Source organism: Aythya ferina, assembly GCF_964211825.1.
Source record: "Aythya ferina genome assembly, chromosome: 3".
NCBI lineage: Eukaryota > Metazoa > Chordata > Aves > Anseriformes > Anatidae > Aythya > Aythya ferina.
Window position 1 is genome coordinate 65,399,915 of NC_140298.1, and position 23,473 is coordinate 65,423,387.

At 39.5% G+C, this 23,473-nt stretch overlaps 1 protein-coding gene across 16 annotated transcripts in view; it reads left to right on the forward strand.

Annotated features, from left to right (window-relative positions):
• The first annotated feature begins 4,076 nt into the window (after positions 1-4,076).
• KLHL32 (kelch like family member 32) overlaps positions 4,077-23,473 on the forward strand; it is a 123,421-nt gene continuing 104,024 nt past the window's right edge. For 3 of the 16 annotated variants that reach the window (XR_014690668.1, XR_014690669.1, XM_084512314.1), the window contains exons 1-2: positions 4,078-4,284; positions 12,221-12,334. The gene's annotated coding sequence lies outside the window, so the exon portion shown is untranslated. Of the gene's footprint in view, positions 4,285-4,650; positions 4,669-11,807; positions 11,873-12,220; positions 12,335-23,473 lie in introns of those variants that run through there. The other 13 variants (XM_084512322.1, XM_084512321.1, XM_084512308.1 and 10 more) reach the window with 11 other exon arrangements.

Genomic DNA, 23,473 nt, shown 5'->3' on the forward strand with positions numbered 1-23,473 from the left:
TAGAGTTGCATTCAGAACAACATGCACATCAGGGCAAGCATCATAAGGATCAAAACAGGACCTTTAGCATCCTACTACCCATCAGGACACCTCCTTCTTTCAGTAAGGAATGTCATTGCATCCAACTAAATCTGTTCCAAAAGAACCAGGTCAATGCACTAACCTAGACATCTCCAGTGTTATAGCTAACACTACTATTTATATATCTGCTATTGGGAAGGGAATAGTTACTCCCTTACCTGTTTTCTTGTGCCTACTGGGCTTCTTGTATGCGGGTGCTGTCATGCAATTGATGTTTGCCAGCTCCACCCAATAAGCAGGAAACCTGAGGCACATAGGGGTTTTCTTCTAGCCCTAGCTGCAAGGTTGGAGAGTAAGATTGCACACATGCACACATACACACATATTTTTCCTTTTTTTTTTTTTTTTTTTTTCTGATGTTGGACCCTTGTTCTGTTTGGTTGCTTTATATGATTGTGGTATTGCCATATTATTTGGAAAATGCTCAGCTGAGCAAACTACTCAGAATTTAGTGTAGTGCTTGATTTTACTCAAAATGGCAGTATTTGGTATACTTTCAAATGTAACTAGGATTTGGCTATGTCTATCTGGCTGATTTTCAGAATGTTGAGGTAATGTACTAGTACAGCAGGTTTACATTCAGCTTTGCAAAGAGGAAATTATGGATTAAGCATGGATGAGATGTAAAGAGCCTCTGAGAACAGACAGTTTTACACTGATTGCACAAGAATAGATTCCTGTAATTTGTGGTTATGCAGGAAACTCACCATAAATCACCATGAGATTCAGAATCTTCCAAATCCAGGCTGGGATCTGAAGAAGTCTTCAGTGTAGATAGGTGAGTGACATATGATCCTGAGACAGTATTGGCTATTTGTCATTTTAAATGTTATCGAAAAACTACAGGGCAAATACTCTTCCTAGCATGGTTGGGTAAAACTTGTTTTTTCTTCTGCTACCAACTAGTGCCACTAGGCACTGTGGTGTTCATGGAGGCTCCAGTGCCAGCACAGAGATGGAATTTTGAGTTTACTTTTCCTTTATGGTGTCAGAAGGAGCAAAATAAAATTCTGAATCTATGTTTGAAAACAGTCTCAGTTTTAAGTTCAACCCAGCTGTACCCTGAGGCTGAAACATGGCCATGTTTTGGCAGCAGGGAAGACTGCCATATGTTGCAGTGATAAAGAAATTACATTGATGCCAATCTTTGGAGTCAGACTTATAAAAAATATCTAAGGGAGTATATTTGTAGCAGTATAAACTTATATATGTACATAGAATAAAAGAGCCTGACAAGTTTATTTTTCTGTCTACAAGACATTTTTTTTTGGCTCTAGCAGTCATGCACTTTGTAGATGGCAGAAGCTGCAATTCACGATTGCTCTTGAGAGAAGATATAAACCATAAATCCATTCCATTTCCCTGTTACATAGAATCGTGTTCTGTCTCGCTCCCAGCTTTCAATAGCCATAGTGCAATTCCACTCTTTGAATAAGTTCTTACTTATTGACTGGCTTTTAGTGAGCACATACTGGAAATCAATAAGAAGATTCTTTTTTTAGCAGTCATTCATGTCAGGCCTTTAAATGAGTGTGGACGTGGAGATCCTAAACATGGCTGGCAGCAACGTGACATATTCTATTTTTTTTTAAGGTCAGTATAGGCTGCTGGTTTATAGCTCTCACGGGTGACATGGCTTGTAAAATAGTCAATTAGCTCATTTCAGTGCCAGCAGTTTGTCAGGTGTCTTTACACACACACAAAAGAAAACCTATTGGTATTATTGATATGCATATAATAAAATCTACTGTGAGATCTGTTCATAGGATGTAGAAATTCCAAACCACATCTACTGCAACTTAATGCAGAACAAAATATCCAATACAAAATACCGAACTCAATCATAAATCTTGTTTGCTTTTATAGACACTGAAGCTGCTGTTTCTCATTGCTGAAGGAGGAACGCTGCTGATCCACAAAGCCCACTAACTAAGAAGTTTTAAATTCACTCCATTTACCAGTATCCTGAGACACATTTGTGAGATTGCTAAATTGCTGAGAATAGACTATATATAGAATAGAATGGGTTCCACCAGGATCTTCTTGTTTTCACCATTTATGTCCTTTAGCCCATGAAGGAAATTATCCAGAGACAATAAATTTGCTTTGAATCACAAGTTTGTGTTCTGTGTATACACAGCCTTGCCATTTCCACTTTTTTTCTTAAATTCTCACAGTACTTTGAAACTGAGAAAAAACACTGGCTTTTTCTTCCTGTATTATTATTATTTTTTTTTTTTCAGTGAGACTGTGGTATCTGAAGAAGATATTAATTTCTTTTTGTGGCCCTCCATCTCATCAGACACAGTAGCACATTTCTTCATGTTATTCTGAGACTGGCAGGTTAGTTTGAGAATAATTTCCACCACTAGTGTCAAGATATTTAATGCTGTTCCTAACCCATGTAAATGTATATGCTCCTCAGTCATCCTCTACAGCTGAGCTTTACTATCAAATGGCAGAGCCTTATTTTGTAATCTTTGAAAAAAGGCATATATGAAACTTCTGCATACACCAATTCTTTAACAGAGGCAAAGGCATTGATACAACTAATCCAAATATATTAGCTGCTGATGGACAGGATAGGAAGTGACCTATAAAATATGCGTAAGTTGTCAACGTTTGTGGCTGCTTCAGACTGCTCTCACTAATTGAATCTTGTATTTTGTTGAAAGGCATTAAAAGGCCAGCACCACACTGCTACCTGGATGTTCTTACCTGTGCTTTCTCCGTGTAGCCACTTCAGGGGCAGAGGCAAAGCAGTGCCTGCCTTGAAATAATTTTTCAGCCCCTCAGAGGCCAGTCAGTTGCCCACTGCTCCCGTTTTGCTCACCTCTGCCACCAGCACTCTGCCTCCTGCAACTCTGGCACTCCAGTACCTGCTGAGTTTCTAGGCACATGGGCTCAGAAGTGACTGAGTACAGGGAGACTGTTCATCACGTAACATTGTCACGTCCACACTGTGCAGTGCAGCAAGGTGTGGACATGTTTAAGCTGACACAGAGCAAAATAGCCCTGGTAATGTGACCACAACAGCTTTGCATTGCACATGAGTTAACTGGCCCAGATAAGAAGCAGTGGCCTTGTCTTTATGCCTCTGTTTTGAAACAGCACACGGCACAAAAGGCGTCATACTCAGCATCTGGTGCTGTGCACTCTCTGAATGGACTTTGCAGCTTTCACTGTCTGCTCTGCAGAGGGGGAATTGGTTTTATTTTTCATTATGTTTTTTGTTTGTTTGTTTGTTTTGTTTTGTTTTTTAGATCCCTTTAGTGGACACCTCAAAGTAGAACAACTCATCTGTCAGGCTTAGCTAAAGGCCCAGACTCTGAGAAATGTTTTGGGCATTGTCAGCTGAAAAAGGCTTGAAATCCTGTGATGCTACATACACATACAATTTAGTAGGAAAGTATATTGGAAATGGAGGCAGAGATTTTGGGGATCTACTTTTTTTTTTTTTTTTGTATTAACCATACAGATGAGAAAACAAGAACTGACTCCTGAAAAAATCCAGTGGCAGGACGTGGACTCTGCTTCATAAATTCTAGTAGAATTTATTCATAGTAGAATTATTTAAATAGTAGTACAGCAATGTCTGCTCTTGCCGAATTGTAAGAGTGGCTCACTAATCATTAATTATTTTGCCTTTTTCTTTCTTTTTTTTTTTTTTTTTAATTTCTGGTGTGTAGAAGGTTCTTCACGATCATGAGATCAGTCAGAGGATAGGGGGAGAAAAGCTCCCACCACCTCAGTTTCAAGAGGCAAGAAAAACTGCTGAGCATTATCGAGCCTCACTGCAAAGCCTGCTACTGTGTCCCCCCACAGACAGCGTCTGGGGGAAAAATACAAAGGAAAAGACCACAGCATGCCGCTTTTACACCTGGGGCTACGCCAGGGGCTCTGCCGGGCCTCCTCCCGCTCCACAGCGGCGGCTGGCGGCCCCGGGAGCAAGGTCAGCGGCCGGGAACCGGCGGCAGGATCCCGGCTGCTCCCGCTCAGGTGCGGCCCACCCGCCCCGGGCTCGGCGGGGGCTCGGCGGCCGCGGGCGCTGGGCGGTGCGGGGCGGTGCGGGGCGGCGCGGGCAGGCTCCTCCCGCTCGGGCAGAGCCGCACAGGCGGCCCGGCGGCTCTGCGGCTCGGCGGCCTCGTCTACCCCTCGCCCCGCCGCCGCCGTCGGAGCGGGCTGAGAGGCACCTGCCGCGAGGTGAGCCGGCGGCCGGCACCCAGCCGGGGTTTTGGAGGTGCCCGGGGAGCCGAGGTGGTGGTGGTGAGGATGAGGGTGAGGGGGGGGGAGTGCGTTTGGTTGTTGCCACGGGGACGGATCAAGCAGCAGCGCCCGCCCCTGGGGCGCCCTCCTCGGCTTGGGTCCTGCGGGGTCGGGGCGAGATGGAAGAGGTGGGGATCCCAGCCGGGTAGGGCAGGATGCCGTGTAAGGCATAGCCGGGTAAGGAGCCCTCTCCGGACCTGCAGCCCCTGAGCCGAGCGGTGGAAACGAGCTCTTCGTGCTCCTCTCTGCTGCTTAAATGCGCCACATCGCCCCGCTGGCAGGGGGCTGCGGCTCGGAGCGGCACGGCGAGGGAAGCTGCAGGTGGGGAGCCGAGCGAGTAGGGCGCATACACCTAATAAAAACACCAAAATCGGACCTTACAGCTTGTTATAAATCCTCCTGGTTTTGTAAGGTGTAGGAGAACATCTCTGAAGCGGGTTGGAGTTAGTCTCACTTGCATAAATAAATACTAAGGGCAGCATTCATTTAGTCATTAAAAATTAGCCCCAGAGGCCGCTGCTAGGGGTGGCACCGAGGGTGAAGGATTACTCTGGGACCCGCTTGTGTTGGCAGGGGCAAGGCCTCCGCAGGGTGCTCACCAACTGGTTGGTGGTTTTCATCCAGAAACAAAGTTTATTATTTACCTAAAACTTCCAGAAATCGAGTGATACGCTGAGCAAATCATATGGTAACCGCAGTTGCTTAAAGATCTACCGATATGTAGCTACTCAGTATGATCCCCCTGTTATGTGCCAGTTTGCAAATGAATAGAGAATTTTCTGCTTAACACTGAAAGTATTCCAGGAGAATTCCTTTCATCTTTTGTCTGTGTTTCGGATCGTGAATAATTTGACAGTATCTGCAAAGCACTTTGCAGTTATTATGTATGAGGTACGAAGTGAGGTATGGGTACTGCGAGAAACTGCTCCAGAATAAAGAGCTCTCGCTTTAGTAGGGCACTAAAAATAATGCAGTCATACCAATTAACACCTCTTAAACATAAGATTCTCTTAGGTGCTCACACTGTTGATAAAAATATCATTAAGGTTGTGATTTATAGTGCATATGAGCAACAAAAGTCCCTGTTTCTTGCTGTATAAGTATGCATGGAGAAAATGTGTGTTTGGATATATATTGATTTGGCAGATGTGGGGAAAATATTACTTCTAATATTTAAAAGGGGGGACAGTAGAGGGGAAGAAGTGGCATCTGGGTTTCTTCAGAAATGATCCAGTTAGATTTGAAGGTATGTCTTGCATTCAGTCCTAAGAGCGAGGAAGTGCTTTTAAGGAATGGAATTTCAACGTGGAAACTGAGGTGCTATTTATCTGACACTTCATAAATTAGCATACTAACTGAACCACCCAGAATATCATGCAATATCATTGTATTTACTGCTAGAAAACCATGTGATATTCTAAAAGTAAGGATGTGTATGCAAAAACTAAATTTCTGGAGATTTGCTTTTGAAAGCAAGCTCAGAAGTGTCTGGACTTTGAATTGGCCCTGAACAGAAAATGTAGAGTTTTTCCTCGGACAACAAACTCGAGATTCCTTGGCACCTATGAACTGAGCTGTAATCTTTTTGGGTCTGTCTGCCCTGTAAGAAGGGCATGAGCAGCTGTGTTTGAGATGGCAACTCCTGTTAAAAAGGCTGTATATTGCTACATGTATAAGTGAATTTGGCTTGGGATTTGAATTAATGAAAATAAAATGCTTTAATAACGTCAAGGAAGAGGTTTTTGTTTTGTTTTATTACCTTTTGATCGTTCTGTTAGTAATAAGGGGACCAATAAATCTGCAGTTCACAATAAGGAGAAGTATGGTTGAAACACTTGTAGCAGATGGAAACTCAGGCTTGTACAGGCCTGTTCTTCAGTAGGTCCTCGCAAAGCGAAGTGAGCTGGACTTATCTGGAGAAAATGCAACATATTCACTTTAAAATATGACATTTTTTGTTATCTCCATTTTCTTTTTTGATTCAGAACATGTTGCTTCTGTCTGAAAAATCAGGTACAGATTTAATGTAGCTTCTGACAGTGATGATGAGCTTCTACAATGTAGCAAAAAGGAATCTGTATGAAATTCATGGCACTGCTTTGATGTTTTGGGTTGACTTTGCTGACTAGAGTGTGATTGACTTAACGATCAAGAATGGCAATAATTTGTTGCCCCGTGAGTTCAGGGAAGTGATAAATTATAAATTGGGTGAGAAATGAGAGTTGGTTGAAGTGAAAAATGACATTCATTTAAATGCTCAGGCAAGAACAGTTGACAGTTCCAGAAGAAACCAACTGAATGTGAATGTTGTCCACTGTCATTATGCTCACCTACAGTAACCTTGTAGTTGTCTCATTTTAGTTCTTTTTAGTATATATATATAAAATTCTTCATATTTCTTATTGATTTAAGACTTTCATATGGCACTTTCCAGTGTGTTCTATGCTCTGAGGCCTTCAATTATGCCAGAACTGTTTGGAAACAGAAAAGAAAAAAAAAATAATCTTGTGTTTGAATTTTTATACCTCAATTCTTTTGAGATTTTTGGAGGAACAGTGTCAAAGATAGAAAACTACAAAGGTTTTCCTAACAATTCCTAACAAATTATTTGTTTTTCAGAAGTCAGATTTTTAATTTTTTTTTTTTTTTTTTTTTCCTTCACAAAAATTACTAACTTTTTGGTATTTCTCCCCAGTTTCTTGAACTGAGAACTATATTTAATAGTGAAAGACTCATAGGGTCCTTGACAGAGCAATTTTCAAATCTTCAGTTCTTTGGGTTCTGACTGTTAGCATTTTGGTCACTTGAGATCAAAAGAGGGTTGATGTTACTTCTGCCATTCTATATGCTTACCCTTTGGAAAGACGTGCTTGTAGGTGGGATTCTTTATTTTACAGTCTTTTACTAACTTGATTTCATAGGAAACTTTGAAATTTTATTATCAAATTCTGATCTCTGAAGAAAAGTAGAAAGCAGATACTTCTTACTGTTTTAAGTAATTTAAAAGAAGTTGTGTGTTGGCTCATGTGTGGGATTTGCATCTGACTTGAATTTTGGGCTTTGAATAGTTACTGTCTTTAATTTGAGAAGAAGTATGCATAGGAGAAAATTGCTGAAGGGCATTCCTGCTGAGTCCAGGAAGAAATTCCAGGCAACTCTGGGAAGCAGTTTCAGGACAAGAAAGTGGAGCAATGATGGTGAATTTGAGTAGTTTGAACTGGGAGACCAGGAGAGCTTTGAAACTCCTGGTCGTGAGTGCTCATGTGTGGACCAGCCATGCTGGATTGGCCTGGCTTTGGTGGAAAGAGAAATATCTAAAGCAGGCCAGAAAGAAGCTACAGTGTGTCCTGGGCAGGTGCTAGTCTATGTTCTGGCTCAGGCTTTGTCATTTCCAGCACTTATGAAAGAACTTTGCACAGACTGCTGTACAGCCTGGCCAGGAGTGGAATTGGAAAAACGTTTCGTCAAGATTTTATCAGGCTTGTTATTTTTATAGTTGTTCTTTCAGCTGTGGAGAAACGTGGACATAGCTAATCTTTGACATCCCTTACCATCCCTTATCCTTTCTGGGAAGACCTTTTGCACCCAAGGGAAAGCTGAGCTGGAATATCTTCTGTGCTCCACACTGTCAGCTAAGTCACATAAAGGGCAGATACTCTGTGGGAACACAGGTAGTACTGATGTGTCTTTATACACATACCTATGTTGCTAACCCTTCAGACTACATCTCTCAGTTGGCTTGAGAAATTAAAGGTGGCATTTAAAAAAAAGTCCCGGTAGTAAATGCCACACAAAATCTGTTTGTTTTCATGCCAATAAGGAGCTATTGACTTTGATATCAGCAGTTAGAGATTTGTCTGTAGTGTGAAAGCAACAGAATATGTAAAGTTATGAGAAAAATAAATCAGAGGCTTTCAGAACATCAATAATACTTGAAAATGTATGATTTTTCTTTAAATTAGATGACTACTCTGAACAATTATGTAAATTGAGAATGTGTTCTGCCAAAATTTCTGTAGCAATATGCTGCAGTAGTGTTGAAGAACTTTAATTGTGGAGGATGAGCTTTATAGGGGGATAAACACTGTAAATATTTTGATTCATCAGTACTTAAAGGTTATGGTTATTCTGAAGAGTGTCTTTTGCAACCATTTGTCTTTATTTTTCCTGACAGGAATTGCATTATATATGTAGTGGTGGGTTTTGACAGAATAGAAGGTGTGATGTTGCAGCCTAATTTACTATTTATTTATTTTTTTTCTGAATTTGTGATTACTTAAGATGTGTCTTAAAAATGTGGATGTGTACGTTTTTCCCCGGTAGTCTGAACCTTACCATCTTCAATTTTTTTAACCCCTTTTTGCCTCCAGAATAGCCTCTCCTTCTACTGTTCAGTAAGAGTCTGCTTCAAAAAATTCTCTGCGTTTTTATTTTGGGCAACAAGGGGTTTTTACTTTGAAGGTGTGATATGTAAGAATGATTGAGGTCCATTTCTGCTGTGTTGATAACATTTGGTTTCTGTTCTGCGTGGGTTTAAAACAAACAAACAGAAAACCGGCAAAAAAATGCTGATTGGCTAAGTGAAAGCTACGTTGCTTAGATTAATAATGAATTCTGAAGTGGACATGAGCAAGCTTATGGCCTTATTATGTCTGAAACATTTTCCATCAGGGTTCACCTCAGGTTAAATGAAGTACATGCAAAGGGCTACTGCCATTTGTGAGCTAAACTGGAGCTCTACCTGGCTGATCAAGAGAGAAGAGATAAAAATCTGTGTTTGAAAAGTGTCATCGGGGTTTGTAGGATGCATTCTTTCCAGGATGTGTTCTGTTCCCTAAGACTGATAGTGATCTTGTTTTCAAACAGCTAGGCTTATATGTAGAGCATGGTTTTATATGTTTATATATATACATATACATCCCCACCTAATATAGATTTTAAAATGGTATCTTTAAATAAATAACAACAGTCATAAGGTTCCCACTCCGAAGGGATGCATCCTTTGCATTCATTCTTTTCTGTGTTATACTTGGTTTTGAAAGCCTCCTTTGAGTGAAAGTGACCTTTATTTTAGTTGCATAAAACAGGAAAGATCTGAGGTGAAGTTTCTGGAAAGTACTGTGACTTTGACGTCTGTAAACTGAGAAGATCAAACGAGAGATCTGGACAGCTGATGGCTGACCTGAAGTGTGGAACTTCTTTAGTAGGATAATAACATGTGCTGTGCGTCATATTCCTTAGGAGAACTTCCTTTATACATATGTATTTTTTCCTTCCATTAGTAGAAAAACCAGGCGAACAAGCAGGGAGAGGACAGAACTTCTGTCTGTCAGGGTCTTTGTGCATCAGGACTGCCGAGCACACTAAAAGCTGCGCCGCACTGCCCATCCGCAGTGAGATTGAATCGAACTGCGTTTTGCATCTCTTGCGGTCTGTGGTGAGTTGCATACAGATATAGCTGCTGCACTCACTTATGGGAAGGTGCATAGGAAATGGAGGGATGCAATACAACTAGGGAATCTCATGTGTCTTCTTTTTGCATATGTTCTTTCTTCCTCCAAATGGGGTCACATCTAAGAGTAGAAAAAACATAGAAGCTGTGGGAAGGTGAAGAAGAAAAGACTGAGTGTTCTTCACTTGCTTACTTACGAAGGAACAGAAACAGAAGTTCAGCTTTACAGCAAGCAAGTCAAACTCTGAAATGTTTCTGTGGCCAGGACTGGCCTTCTGTCCCATGCAGTTCTCTTGGACCAGTGTGACCAGACCTTCAAGCGTATATTCAGCCAGAAGCATGCTGTTTGGGTGCAAGTGACAGAGGGGACTCTGAAGATGAGAACAAGTCATTCACAAAACTAGGGTGGTACATACTTCTTGTAGCTTATTCATTTTTCCACAGGATTCTGGATCTATTATATTGCTCTAAAATGTCTTACAGGGTAGAAAGCTGCTAGACAGACTGTTTGTAATTATCATCTTTACTGAGGAACTTGTGCACTTTGGACTTGTATAGATTTTAGTGGTGCTGCTGGATAAGTGAAGAGAAACAAGGCTTTAATCTCTGAGCCCTGTCCATTGTTGTTGGAGGCAGATTAAGACACGAACACCTCCTGCTTCCCACCTCCCTCTGCTTGTGTAGCAGAGCTGGTGGAGCGGGGCTTGTGCCTGTACCTCAGCTTGCTGTGGGCACCGTGATGGCATGTCTGTAGCTGTGTGAGCTGCCGGTGAGTGGGTTTGCACTGCAGTGCTGGTGGGAGGGTGGAAACACAACTGATGCTGTGCTCTGAGGCAAAAATCTGTGGCAGAGCCTGGGGCGTACTGGGGATGGGGAGTGGAAGTGTCTTCGATGGCATAATTTGCTTCAGGGAATTATGTTATGTTTCTGTGTTTTCCCCTGTCACTGATTGGTCTGTGTTGTGTGAATATTTAAAATGGTTGCTAGAAACCCAGAGGAAGGAATTTTCATAGGCTGCATCTTTATCTTCTGGCTCCTTTATTCTTTGGCCCCAGTAGTGGGAGAGATTACTATGTAACTACCAAGCAGCTCACAGCAAACCCAGCCAAGTCCTGAATGCTTTTATTTAAAAAATAAAAGCACACAAAAGCAGTGGTGTAGCCATGGTGACCTAAGGGTAGGTGGAGGTGAAGGGTGTTGTTTGTTTGAGCCCGTTGAATGTAGTCTGCGGGAAGAAAAAAGAAGGGCAGGGGTACCAGGCAGAAGCATTTCTTTTGCTTTGAACTGATGAGGTCAGAAGTCTGAACACTTGTCTGTTTTGTTTCTAATGATATTTCTGATCCCAATTAATGATCAAAGGTTTTTAAAAAAGATGATCATTTGGAGATTTTCTTCCTTAAAACAGAAGCTTTTCTCCAAATTAGGAAAAGGTGTATATCAAGCTGAGGGGGGTGGGAAAAGGTTGAAGAAAATCTTGAGCTCAGAGCGTTTTATCTGACAGAGAAAACCAAACAAAAAGCTCTGCTCTCTGTTCTCAGTTAAGATTTCTTTCCATTGATACACGTTTTAAAACTATGTCAGAAGAAAGGGAGTTTCTTATGGATCTATGGATCCATTAAATCTTTTAAATCTAATGGAAATCTATGATCCCTTACACTCCTTGTCTGGATGGATGGACAACAGCTGAATAGAAGCTGCGGATCAGTCTCACCTTACTCTTTCTGTCATGGTTCAGTACAAAATGTTCTACAGCAATATCAGCTTCAGGTACCTGTGATCCCCCTGCACCCCTGCTGTGCTGGCATCAATGTGGAGGTGTGCTCTGGACCAGCTCACCAGCACTCCTCGTAGAGCTGATCACAACACCAGTCAGTTTTAAGGAGAAAAAAAAAGTAAAATGAAAATCAAAAGGTAACCCCAGAAATGTCTCTACGTGTTCTAGACCAGGCAAGAAAAGGAAACACAGAAGCCAGTCTTGCTACTGAACTTGTACCTCTTCTATCTTGACAGAATAGCAACAGACTGCTTTGCCTGGGATTGAATATGTGCAGACTAGACAGACATGGATTGAAGGTGCCTGATGTTCTTTTGTATAGTAAGGGATAAAAGTTGTTAAATTAGTGTTTTTATTTACCAGATTCTTTCACTGAATTGGAATAAGCAAATGTTTTTACAGCAGTTTACCATAAACAAACAGAAGGGTGTTTGGAAATCCTGACCAGCTTTTGTGTAGGAGAGAGCAATCATAACAAACTGGTTCTGTGAGAGACTGAAAACAAATAAAAGATGAGCTGTTACCCATGGTTTACAAAAGCAGAAGCAATTGTGCCTAAGAAGTAGCAAGTGACTTTAAACATTGAAAACCCTTGTTTGCCAACCTGGGACAAATTTCAGTAAGACTTCATGTTCTCCTGTTTTTAGACGATCTTTGGAAACCAAATGCAATGACTTTAACCAACTCCGGACTCAGAGAAGGGTGGAAAATCTCCAACTACTGCATTTAGCACTGCAAGAAGTCTTCTGAATCTCCCTAAGGTATTTCCAAGAATACTAACACTTTTTCTATGTGTTTCTGAGGGCGTTACTAGCTAGTTACAGTGTTGCAGTTAACTAAAGCAAAGAATCTGTCCCCCTAACAAAAACAACCAACCAACCAAACAAACAAAAAAACCTTTGTGTGAGGGAAACACTTCTTGTGTCAAGAAATAAAAACAGTGAGATTTCCTACTTCTTTAAAATGATTTTCTATATTATTTTGTGTTCTTGGCATATTTCAGCCTTTCAGTCCAACATTAATGTAACAAGTGATAGGTAGGCATTATTAAGATGAGCAGAGTATTTCTAGTTGTGTGGCCAAAGGAAGGATTTGTGTATTTGTGATTTTTTTTTTTTTTTTTAAAGCAGTAGTTAATTAGTTATTAAATGACACCAAATCCCCAAAGCAATACTCCACTTTTACTTTTTACTGATTTTTTTTTTTCTTTTTTTCTGTGACTGAGTAATGTCTGAGTATTTTGATAGCAGATAACTCATGTTGGCTGTATTTATGCAACCATATCTGTTTCCAAAAGAAGGTCTCCAGCATTAAAAAATAAAGGGTTAGGCTCAGACTGGAAATGGAGCTGATGAAGTGGTAATAGTAAGACTTATGCCTGAAATTGCACTTTTTTCTTGGTTATAACCTCCATGGAGCAGAGGCCTGTCTTAAGAAGTCTTGGGATCTTCACAGAGAATTTCTTATCTGTGTGGTTCCACTGTAATCTAGTAGGCTGGAAAATTGAAGCAACACATCAAATGCTTTTGTGACTGCAATGGTAGGAAAAACAAATACAGTCTGCTTTATTGGGAAGGGTGAAACCTTCTGTATATAAATATCTTTAGGACATGCAAATTGACTGTGCTGTGTAGATACTCACTTAGCTCTGAGCAATATAGCAAGAGCTGTAGGGACCAGTATTGTTAGTACAGTGTTTTGTGCAGGTGACGTGTTGAGAAACCATTCGGATGTTTCTGCAAGCCTCTGCATTAGGCTGTGTTGAATGCAGGTGAGCTGATAATGCTTTAGAACTTCCAGAATGGTAAATTCCAACCACATTTACATGATGGTAAATCTGGTAAATACTCAGGTCCCAGCAATATTTGTGCATCAGATTTTGAGTTATCTGAGAGAAGGTTGGCATTGCCACTAGTGCTTACTGAGAGAGCTTCATAAATATGTTAAGATCAAATAACTTTTAGGTTTAGCTAGTCTGTATTTTGTACTCTTCCTCTGTTGGAAATAGACAGGAAGAAACATCACTCATCTTTTTCAGACTCAGTGTAAGTACAGAGGTAAAGCTAGCATTTTTTTTTTTATCAATATGCAACTCATGTTATATTTGAAAGGATGGTCACAGTGGTGATGCAACAACTTCTGTCTGCTCACTGACTGGCAACACTGCCAGATCTAACAGTTAAAGGACTGTAAGGCAGAGAGATATCTTCCAAACCTATTTTTGTGTTTATATTTACTGAAGAGCAAGTGTAACCTGATAAGGTAGTGTTGCCATGTGAATGAATGAACCTTGCCAAACCTAGAAGTCAACCCTTTGGTTACAGTGACTTGTGTCATCTGGATGCAGTCCTTCATTCAGTTCTTTTTGGCTGCATTCGGTATGTTGCTGTCCAAAGATGGAGCAAGAGCAGGGAACAAAAATCAAAAAAAAAAAACAAAAAAAAAACAGTAAGGTTGTGCTTAGAGTACTGGAACATGTACAATACAACTACTCAGTTCATTGGCAAGGTAAGGATCAGTCTGTCTCTCCTGCAAATCCTCTGATTCAAATCCAGGTTTTCACGTGCCATTTAGTAGAGGGAAAAATCAAGCACCATTTAATTATCCTCTTAGCCCCTGGATCTATCTCCAGAATCCTTGGACTGTCACTGGAGAGAGTGGGTGGGTGCTTCAAGCCAACTTTGTGCCAGTCGGTACCTTTTGGGCCAGCATGTGTGTTTCTGTTCCCAGTTCAATATGAATAGCTTCCGTTTGTTGCATAATTCAGTGGCTTTTCATATCTGCATTGCCAGCCTTAAGCATTCAAACAATGGAAGTCACTTCCCAGACATTAGTAATTAAATAAATTCAGACGCTTTTCATAATAGTTCATAAGTCTGTTGTTAGATTGTTTTCAAGCTTTTCTCAGCAGCCTTGAGACCTGAAACTTCATTCTTTGTTTGAAATGAAAGCTTCCTTTCAGGTACAGTTTGGTTCCAGGAGCTGTACTTGGTGACAGGGAAGGAAATCATAATGACTGCTTTATTTTGACTGTTCCTTACCTTAAAACGTGTTTATTTTCTGATCGCCTCTTACCTTTGACTGCAATAAAATGTTTGTCTAGTGATAGAGACTGAGCTGGCATTTTTTTCTTTCTACATCAGTCTGCCTCTGATGGTGAGGCACTGGCACAGGTTGCTCAGAGAGGTTGTGGATGCCCCATCCCTGGAGGTATTCAAGGTCAGGTTGGATGAGGCCCTGGGCAACCTGATGTAGTGGGTGGCATCCCTGCCCATGGCAGGGGTGTTGGAACTAGATGATGTTTGAGGTCCCTTTCAACCCAAGCTGTTCTATGGTGTCAAATTGTGCTTTAGGAGGTCTGTTGTTTTTTAGTGAAGATGCTGTTGCATGTAGACGTTCCTCTAGAGAGGTGCTAGCACTAATATATTTAATTTTTATTACTTGCTGTGGATGAAATTTAAAGGCAACATAGGTAGCTTCCATATGGATTAGGGACTGGGAATCTGAACTAATGAAAGACTTACTGAAATTTAAAAATATATATATTGCGGTTCTGTGGAGTGGTCAGAAGTATACAGTGAAATACAGCAGTTAAGACTCTTCTCAATTATGTAAAAAAGCTTATGAAGTTTCTAGCACATTAAAAAAGCTATTTTAAATAGTGTTGTTTTGTTGGGTATATGCAATTTAATTTGGTCATTATTCCTTTCTGAAATCAGTTGTCCCTTTTATGTTAGCAGAATTTGCTTTTGCTTTAATAGTTCATAGCAGCAGGAATCAAATGCTTTACACTCAAACAAGAATAATTATTAAGAAGATAAACTCTGATCATGCTGGTACCAGCAATATTTAATGCGTTTTAAATAATTAAAAATGCTAATGTGATATCCTTGTAGATAAAGTGCGTAGTTAAGGCAATTAACAACATAAGATCTAGTCAAATCAGGCTTTCAGTGTTACTTCTTTTCTGCTACAAAAAAGCCCTAACACTTCTATGAAAAGTGATTGTAATCAGTTGTACAATCACCTGTGGTGGAGGGGACCTCAAAAGATCATCAGGCCCAACCTGAAAATGTGAAAAATGAGACAGGATGAGATGATTCAGCAGTTCTGTCTTGAAATTACACAATGATGGGGACTCCACCATGTCCTTGGGGAATTTGTGTCAGGGATTCTTCCCGTAAGAAGTTTCCTCTTTATATCAGGATGAAACGTCTCCTAGTGCAGTAGTACTCATTGTCCCTTGTCTTCATCATGTGGCTGCTGGTGAAGAGAGAGCCTCTGTCCTCTTCATAGCTGCCTTTTAAGTACTGGGGCACTGTGATGAGGTCCCCCCTGAGCCTTCTATCCAGGGTGGAAAGGCGTAACTCCTTAAGTTTTTCCTTATAGGACAGGTCCTACAGCCCTTGGATCATCTTCATGGCCCTCCTTTGGACCCTCTCCAGTCTGTCTGCATCTTTTTTGAATTGAGATGTCCACCATGCCCTCCAAGCATACAAATACAAAAATGCAACTATATTTGACATTGGCTTTATGTTAAACACCTTTGGTTGGATGCCAGGTGAAGTACATCTTCTCCAGGGACTGTACCTATCCCAACTTTGCCTAGTTGTGGCTTGCTTGATGCCTGACTACCTTTGGGTTCTCGAAACCCAAAGACCTGTTTCTTCTATTTTCTATAATTTTAAATTATCCTACTGGGGAGGATATTATTAGCTTGCCTCCCACTGCAAAAAAAGCTCCACTCCTTTTGTTGCAAGAAAACCTTTTACATATGAGTGGCTAATTATTTCCAGATTTGATTTCTTCTTTCTTCACTAGTGAGAATGCTTAATGCTTAAGTACCAGTTGAGATCTGCTTGCCTAATAGCAAGGCATTTTCATAATTCACCTAGCTGCATCTGTAGAAGAGATCTAATATTAATATTTCACTATTTTTTTCAAATGTAAAACAGCATTTTTACTAGAAAGATACGAAATGTTACATAAAAAGATTCACAAAAATGTAGGCTGTTTAACTATGAATTCAGCCTAATTCTGTTTCAAGACTTTGACCAAATTATTGTTGAATTTGAAAATAGTAAGTTTTGACCTGAAGTAAATAGTAGGATATCAGTCTTTTGTCAAGGTTAGTGGATATTCTCAATTTCTAGGATTAATTCAGAATATTCAGTATTTGCTGTGGCTTTCTCAGCCATTATACTTAGCAGAATTCTCTCTCCAGAAGGTTTCTTAGCATGACTTACTTTGGAAATATTCTAAATGATGCCCTGTACTTTTGACTCTTGGCAGCATTGTATTTAAAACCCCAAATCTTTGATTGTTGGGCACTTATGCACAAAGCTTTTTTATTGTTTTGGAGTTCCTTTAAGTGATGAACTTCTGTCAGAGTATTTTCTTGAATAAATACTGTTTTTTTTTTTTTTCACATTTTGTCAGTAGTCGTTTAGGGCTCAGTTACTTGCCTAAACATGGATGTGTAGTGCTATCTGATATTGTGCTATCATGCCAAGCATCTAGCTGCTGATCCGGAAGAGACTGAATATCCTGTATGTATGACTTACATGATATCTCTCAACTCCTCAGGGATATGTCTTAGTAGGGGGTCTGGTATGACAGTAAATGAAATGACAGTATCATGAACTGAAGTCTTAATTGAGCTCAATTGAGGGGAAAAAAGCAACAACCAAAAAACCCTTAATGCTTGAATATAGTGCTTACAAAGTATTATTTTTGTTTATTAAGTGAAATAATAATGAAACTTCATATAAATCACAGTTGCACTAGAATAACTACTGGGTTTTCCAGTGCTTGAAACAAAACAAATATGACAAATATGCACAAGTGAATACAAAAGAATATGCATATCCTTTAGTATTATGGCATGTTTGCTTTGGATCAATATTGATTCCAGCTAGATGTTCAAAGGATTCTTAGGCTGGTATAATAAATGGAAAGGCTACAACTCATAAATGTGTTCCACCAGGACTCTTGAAGAGAGACTTAGAGGCACGTGCATGTGCTGGGGTTTTGATGGAATTTATTCTATTAGAGTCCTCACCCTGGACCGTCTGGCAACACTTCTCCCAGGCTAATTGGGTTTCAGCAGTAGTAAGGCTGTAGTCATGTCTATCTCTGAGTGTTTGTAGTTCTGGAGGTGGAAAGGATGCTCAGTTCACAGGCTGTTTAGATGCTGGGAAGCTAGATGGAATAATTCATGTTAACCTGTAGCTTTCTGTGGTTGATGTTCATGGCTAAATTTTCACTTGCACCTCTGTAGGTGAAGACTCAAGTGTAGTAGGTAGTTTTTCTCTCCTACCATAAAAATACAGTTACTTGAAATAAAAAAGATGCATTTTTCCTGTTGAAAACAATGTCAATACCATCTGTCATGAAACAAAGTGGATCTTTCTTTACTTGCAAAATACTTGCTAGACTTCTGTTTATTTGTTTGAGAATCATAGTGGAATGGGTTTTGGAGGTTACCAGATAACATGGTAGCTGTTCAGTATTTTACCAATGAAAGCTTAGACTTGAATGTTCTGCAAGGATTGCTATCCAAGTATTTAAGTGTAAAAAGCTAGATTCCAGCTAAAGTTACTGAAAAAGCAATAATTTAACTTGAATTATGTATAGCTGTTTGTAGCATTCAGTGATTCTTAACAATGTCCTTGAAATTTTAATATATATACCTTATTTCAGAACAAGTGCTCTCAGAGCCTTCTTCATTACATTTTTCATACTGTCAGGTATATGGATGTTGCCTCAGCAAAAGCTGAGCTCCAGAAATTTACAAGGAATTACGATTGGCAGTGTTTAGCTTGGCATGCAATTCACTGGCTTTGGTTAGACATTTTTGACTGTCTCCACAATCATCTTATTCTTGGTTCCAGGAGTGGTATTTGCAAACCCTAAGAGGTCTGCTGAGGGTTCAAGTTCAATGTCTGTGTAGTGATAGATGCTTAAGAAGAAGGGTACTCAACAGGCCACAAGTTGTTTGCAGGTTTATGAAGGAAGAACATGATGTCTAAGCTAGCTGGTACAAAAAGTCAGAGGTGTGTGTGTTTAATGTGCTTCACTCTTTTGAAGGTAAGCACTTAACTGCAGCATTTCTAAGTCTTTCAAAAGCACCTGGATTCATAATGCCCTTATGAACTCAGGCAGCAAGTTACTTCAGCAAACAAGTGATTTACTTCTTTCTTTTAAAATTCCTCTTCTCCTTATTTTTTTAAAGATTAAAAAAAAAATAAAAAAATCTGAGAGCTGTTGATACAGCACTCACCTAATAATAGATCTGAGTTCAGTTGTCTTTTCAGTGATGGGTGTTCAAAACTTCTCATCTCACCTTGTGTGAAGAAAAATAGAGACAGAAATGCTGATGTGTTTTATTGCCCCACTATGAGGGGGTCAGAAAGGGTGACAGTGGGTAGGAATAGGTGCCTGTAATCCAGTGATGGAGGTGTTGCCCTGGGGGTAGGGAGACCTGATTCTGTCCTGAGAGCTGGGCCCAGAACGTTGAGTTGGCATTTTGTAAGCTGGCCTGTACATGAAACGTGTATTACAGCTCTTCTTTCAACTGCTACAGAAATGGGAAATCTTAGAGTATTTTTTCTTATTAGGTCAGCTGAGAACAGAGCTGATAGGAAGTCCAGCACTAGAGAGGTCTCCATTTATAGTATCTCTGCAACACACTGGGTACTCCTGCACATACCCATTTCTGAGACGGGGTTATTGCTGAGAAGTGACAGCATATGATGCAGTTCCTGGAGCTGTTGTTGTAACTGGTCTTTCTTTTGGCAGCCAAATATGTTGACAGCTGCTACTAGTCATGTCTGACTTGTGAATTTATACAGGTTTCTTATAAAACATCCATTGAACAGTCTGTTTTGAAATCCATAAGTACCTGAAGGATTTTAAGTATTGCTTATGGGATTGACTCTGAAAAAGAGTAGAGCACATTGAAATTTGGTGTTTGCAAACAAGAACTGGAATGTCTTTCTGGTAACCTAATTGATGGAGCTAAATTAGAGTGATCTTTTACTTTATTACAAGCATTATTTTAAAGTAAGTTTCTTAAAACATGTTTTCAAAGATATGAGTCATGTTGTAAAATGTATCACATGCATTCTCAAAATGAGTTGTTTCAGTTATATTAACTGTTACCTCCCCTCCTTCCTGGTGTGTTTTTTTTTCTGCTCTGAGGGGAATTTTTATTTGGATTGGCACTGGGTGTTGATGATGGTGGGCAGTGTCAGAACATTTTGTAGGTAGCTGGACTGGAATACAGGATGTGTCTTCACTAGACTTGGGAAGTATGTTGAGTAGAGGACCAGAGGAAAAAAAAAGAAATCTTTTGTTTCAATAAAGTATGCAAGTATGAAGTCTAGATGTCTTGTACAAAGCCTAAGTAAAAGTTCTGGATGAATTCCTTGAGGGAAAGGCCATACTAACTCTACCATCAGCTTGGACAGGTCATTCAGCTCTTTTCCTTGCTAAGAGGTTGGGTGGCCTGATGTTTCCTTTGTGTTCCCCATAAATCGGTAAACCACAACTTCCTCTGACTCCTTCTGCAGTACTTCTCCCATCCCAGATGAGATTTATCTGTGTTCTTTTCTAGCTTAGCTGGTTAAGGTTATACAGGTAGCAGGCACTGTGTAAACAAGTTACAGGCAGTGAACGTAAGAAATAAAGTGGTCTATAGTAAAGGGTAGTGTAGATGATGGAAATTATATTTTCTCTAAACAATAGATGCTTTCTGGATCTGCAGAAGGCAGATCAATGTGGTGAAGGACTGAGAGAAACCATCTGTTGTGGTGATAATAGGTATGGGATTGTAGCGAGGGAAACCAGTGACCTTCCAGAATGCCATAGGCTTAATGCTTTGTTAGTCTGCAACCATGGTGCTTACAGCACTTCTGAATGAAATTTCTGGGTGTTTTAATGCAAGCTTGAAGTAAAAAAAGATATAGGTCATGTATGGTGAGAGTCCTGAAGAAAAGGTGCCAAAAGAAGTTACTACTGCAGATGTAGTGGTGCAGGTTCAAAAGTTCAGATTTTGCATGATCACGATTTTGAGACAGGTATGCAGCAAGCAGTATTGAAAATTGCATATATACATCTCTGCTATCTTGTATTTTCTCTGACAAGGTCTCACAGCTTTCTTCAAGGTAAGCTTGGAATTTCAACATACAGGAGCATTTTTACAGTTCTCACTGATTATTTAACTATGACAGTGTCAGTATGTTCACATGTGTATAACTGATACTGGATGAATCCTTTTAAGAAATATCACAGCTGTCTCTTTCTCCTAGAAAGAAACAAAATCAGATGCCAGTCTGTCCTGTACGTCCTATCAGATTATATGTTTTTGACATATATATATATATATATATATATATATACACTATGTAGTAGTAAACTGTCATAATTGGAACAGAGTCTACTATAAGGTGGAGGAGAAAAAGCGTTTGAAGGAAAACTTTCTGACATTTACTGTGGAGGATAAATAAATAACTTCCCATCACAGAAGAGATAGTATTTGATTAGTGTGTGGAGGGGCAGATAGAATGTGGCAGAGGAGATTATTCTTCACTTGGGGCATCTGAGTATCCTGGAGGGAGAGCTTCCACCTGGAAGAACACCTGGGGCTAACAGGAAAAGAGAATTGCAGCAAGGAACTGCAAACTTTCAGTGCTATGGAAAAGCCTAAGAGACTCATGAAAGGAGCAGGGAGCAGTCGCCTGTTAGGATTTATATCTGAAAGAGAAACTTCCCAAAAAGCAGAGATGACCAGGCATACTTTACCACTTCAGGCTTTCTTGATGGCAATGTATATGGAGTCAGGCAGCCCTTTCCATTCTTTCCCTTCTCTTCACCCCCAAACACAATGTCCAGAAACACATTTTTCTGTAAACCTTATTTATTCTCATTATCTCATTATAGTTTGGATTTTTTTTTTTTCTTTCCAATTAAATTCTCTAATACTTCTATCAAATCTGTCTTTTCAATTTAAAAGTGTTTTTAATCACTCTGAGTTCAGGTAAAGGTCCAGATTAATTGGATGTACTTCAAAGCTCTGTCTAAGTTTGGGTCCTGGCACCCCTACTTAAAATTGTAAATCAACTAAAAGTGGATAGTACTGAAAGTTACATGTGAAAATTCCTTTTATTCTTAAAGCAGCTTGCAGCTTAACAGTAATACAGGCATCCCTGTAATACAAGTTTATGCTGGAATGGAATTAACTAGGCTTACAGGAGTTTTGATATAACCTCAGCATTAGGAAAAAGAGCGTTAGAGAAGGTTGTATATTTGTTTTTTCCATGTTTTCATCCCTCATTGGCTTCTCTAATACAAACATAAACCATATGAAAAAAAATCTCTTTTTTTGTGTGTTTTTTTTTTTGTTTGTTTGTTTGTTGTTTTTTTTTTTTTAATCCAACATTCCTGTGTTAGGAAATATTGGAATTAGAAATACCCAGTGCCTTTCCTGTAGTAAGACAATCATATTCAACCTCAGTTTGTGCACTGGAGCAGTTAGCTTTGTTGCCTTTAACTTTTTGGACATGTAAAAAAAAATCAGGAAGAGCTGTACTGACCACATGTAAGAACAGCCGAACTGGAACCATTAGCACTGAGCTCTGCTGCTGAGTAAACTGTCAGGCATTATCCATTATAATCCAGTATAGTCAGCAGAAAGTGCGGGCGGCTGTTCTGCAGATATTTCTCCACAAGGAAGATGTAAAACATGAAGATCTTGTCTTCTCTTCCAAAATCTAGATGGGATGGACATGGATTCTTTATTTTTTTTTTTTTTTCTTTTTTATTTTCTTTTCTTTGAAACATGCTTTGTTTTGTTTTTTATTTTTTATTTTTTTTTTAATTAATTTATTTATTTTTATTCTGGTCACTTGCAAGTTTGAGTCCAGGATCTGTTCCTGCCCTTGACTCTTTGTCTGTCTTTGTGTTTTCCTAGTCATCACTCCTGAACTAAGTATTTAGCCAGTACTGGCAATGTTAAGTTTGCTAATATTGATGAAGCTTTCCCTCCCTTCTAGGAATGGATGTGGGTGAAGTTACCTACCCTTCCAACAGAGACATCACAAAGCTTTACTTTGGACTGTTAATGCATATGAAAGACATCATACGAATTTAATGAATGATAGTGAAAATTGATAGTGATTTTGTGACCAGTTACTGTATGGCATGATTAGATTGTCAAAACGTAAACGTGGAAGCCTATTACTATGCTGTTGCAATACTTGATTTGGAAAATTGCTGATTGGTCGTACTCTTATGTACAGAGAACTTCAAACTTCAAATGAAAATAGGTTGTTTTTTATTCATAGTGTTGAAAGCACACACTGAACAGATAGCAAAGATTATGTCCCATAGTAATTATGCTGTGAGGGGGAAAAAAAGACTCCTTGAAGTATCCTGGTCACTCTCCTGGAGGTATAGATTATCTTGAAGTATAGTTCTGCCACCCTGTGGCTACTGAAGGTCATTCTGAATGTCATGTTTACTTAGGAATTTACTACTTTTTTATTTTAAATTTTATGAATGCCCCTTTTTGTAAGAAGTTGAAAAAGTATTATAAGTTCAACAGAGATGTATAAACTCGCTATCATTTTATTGAAATAAGTATAAATGAAAGAAATATAAATATTCAAATTCATTGGGAATGTTTTTAAGTTAATATATTTTCTCATGGTGGTGTAGCATGCAGCCATATAACCGGTCTCCTCACAAGGCCATCTCCTATCCACCAATCACTTATGCTTTACTACATTTTTTGTTTTCAAGCAGAAAATGTTTACTACTTATGTCTGAAATATAAAAGTTTGCTGTAGACTATCTGCTGTACTGTATACCTCTTACATGTAAATTGTCTATATGCAGAT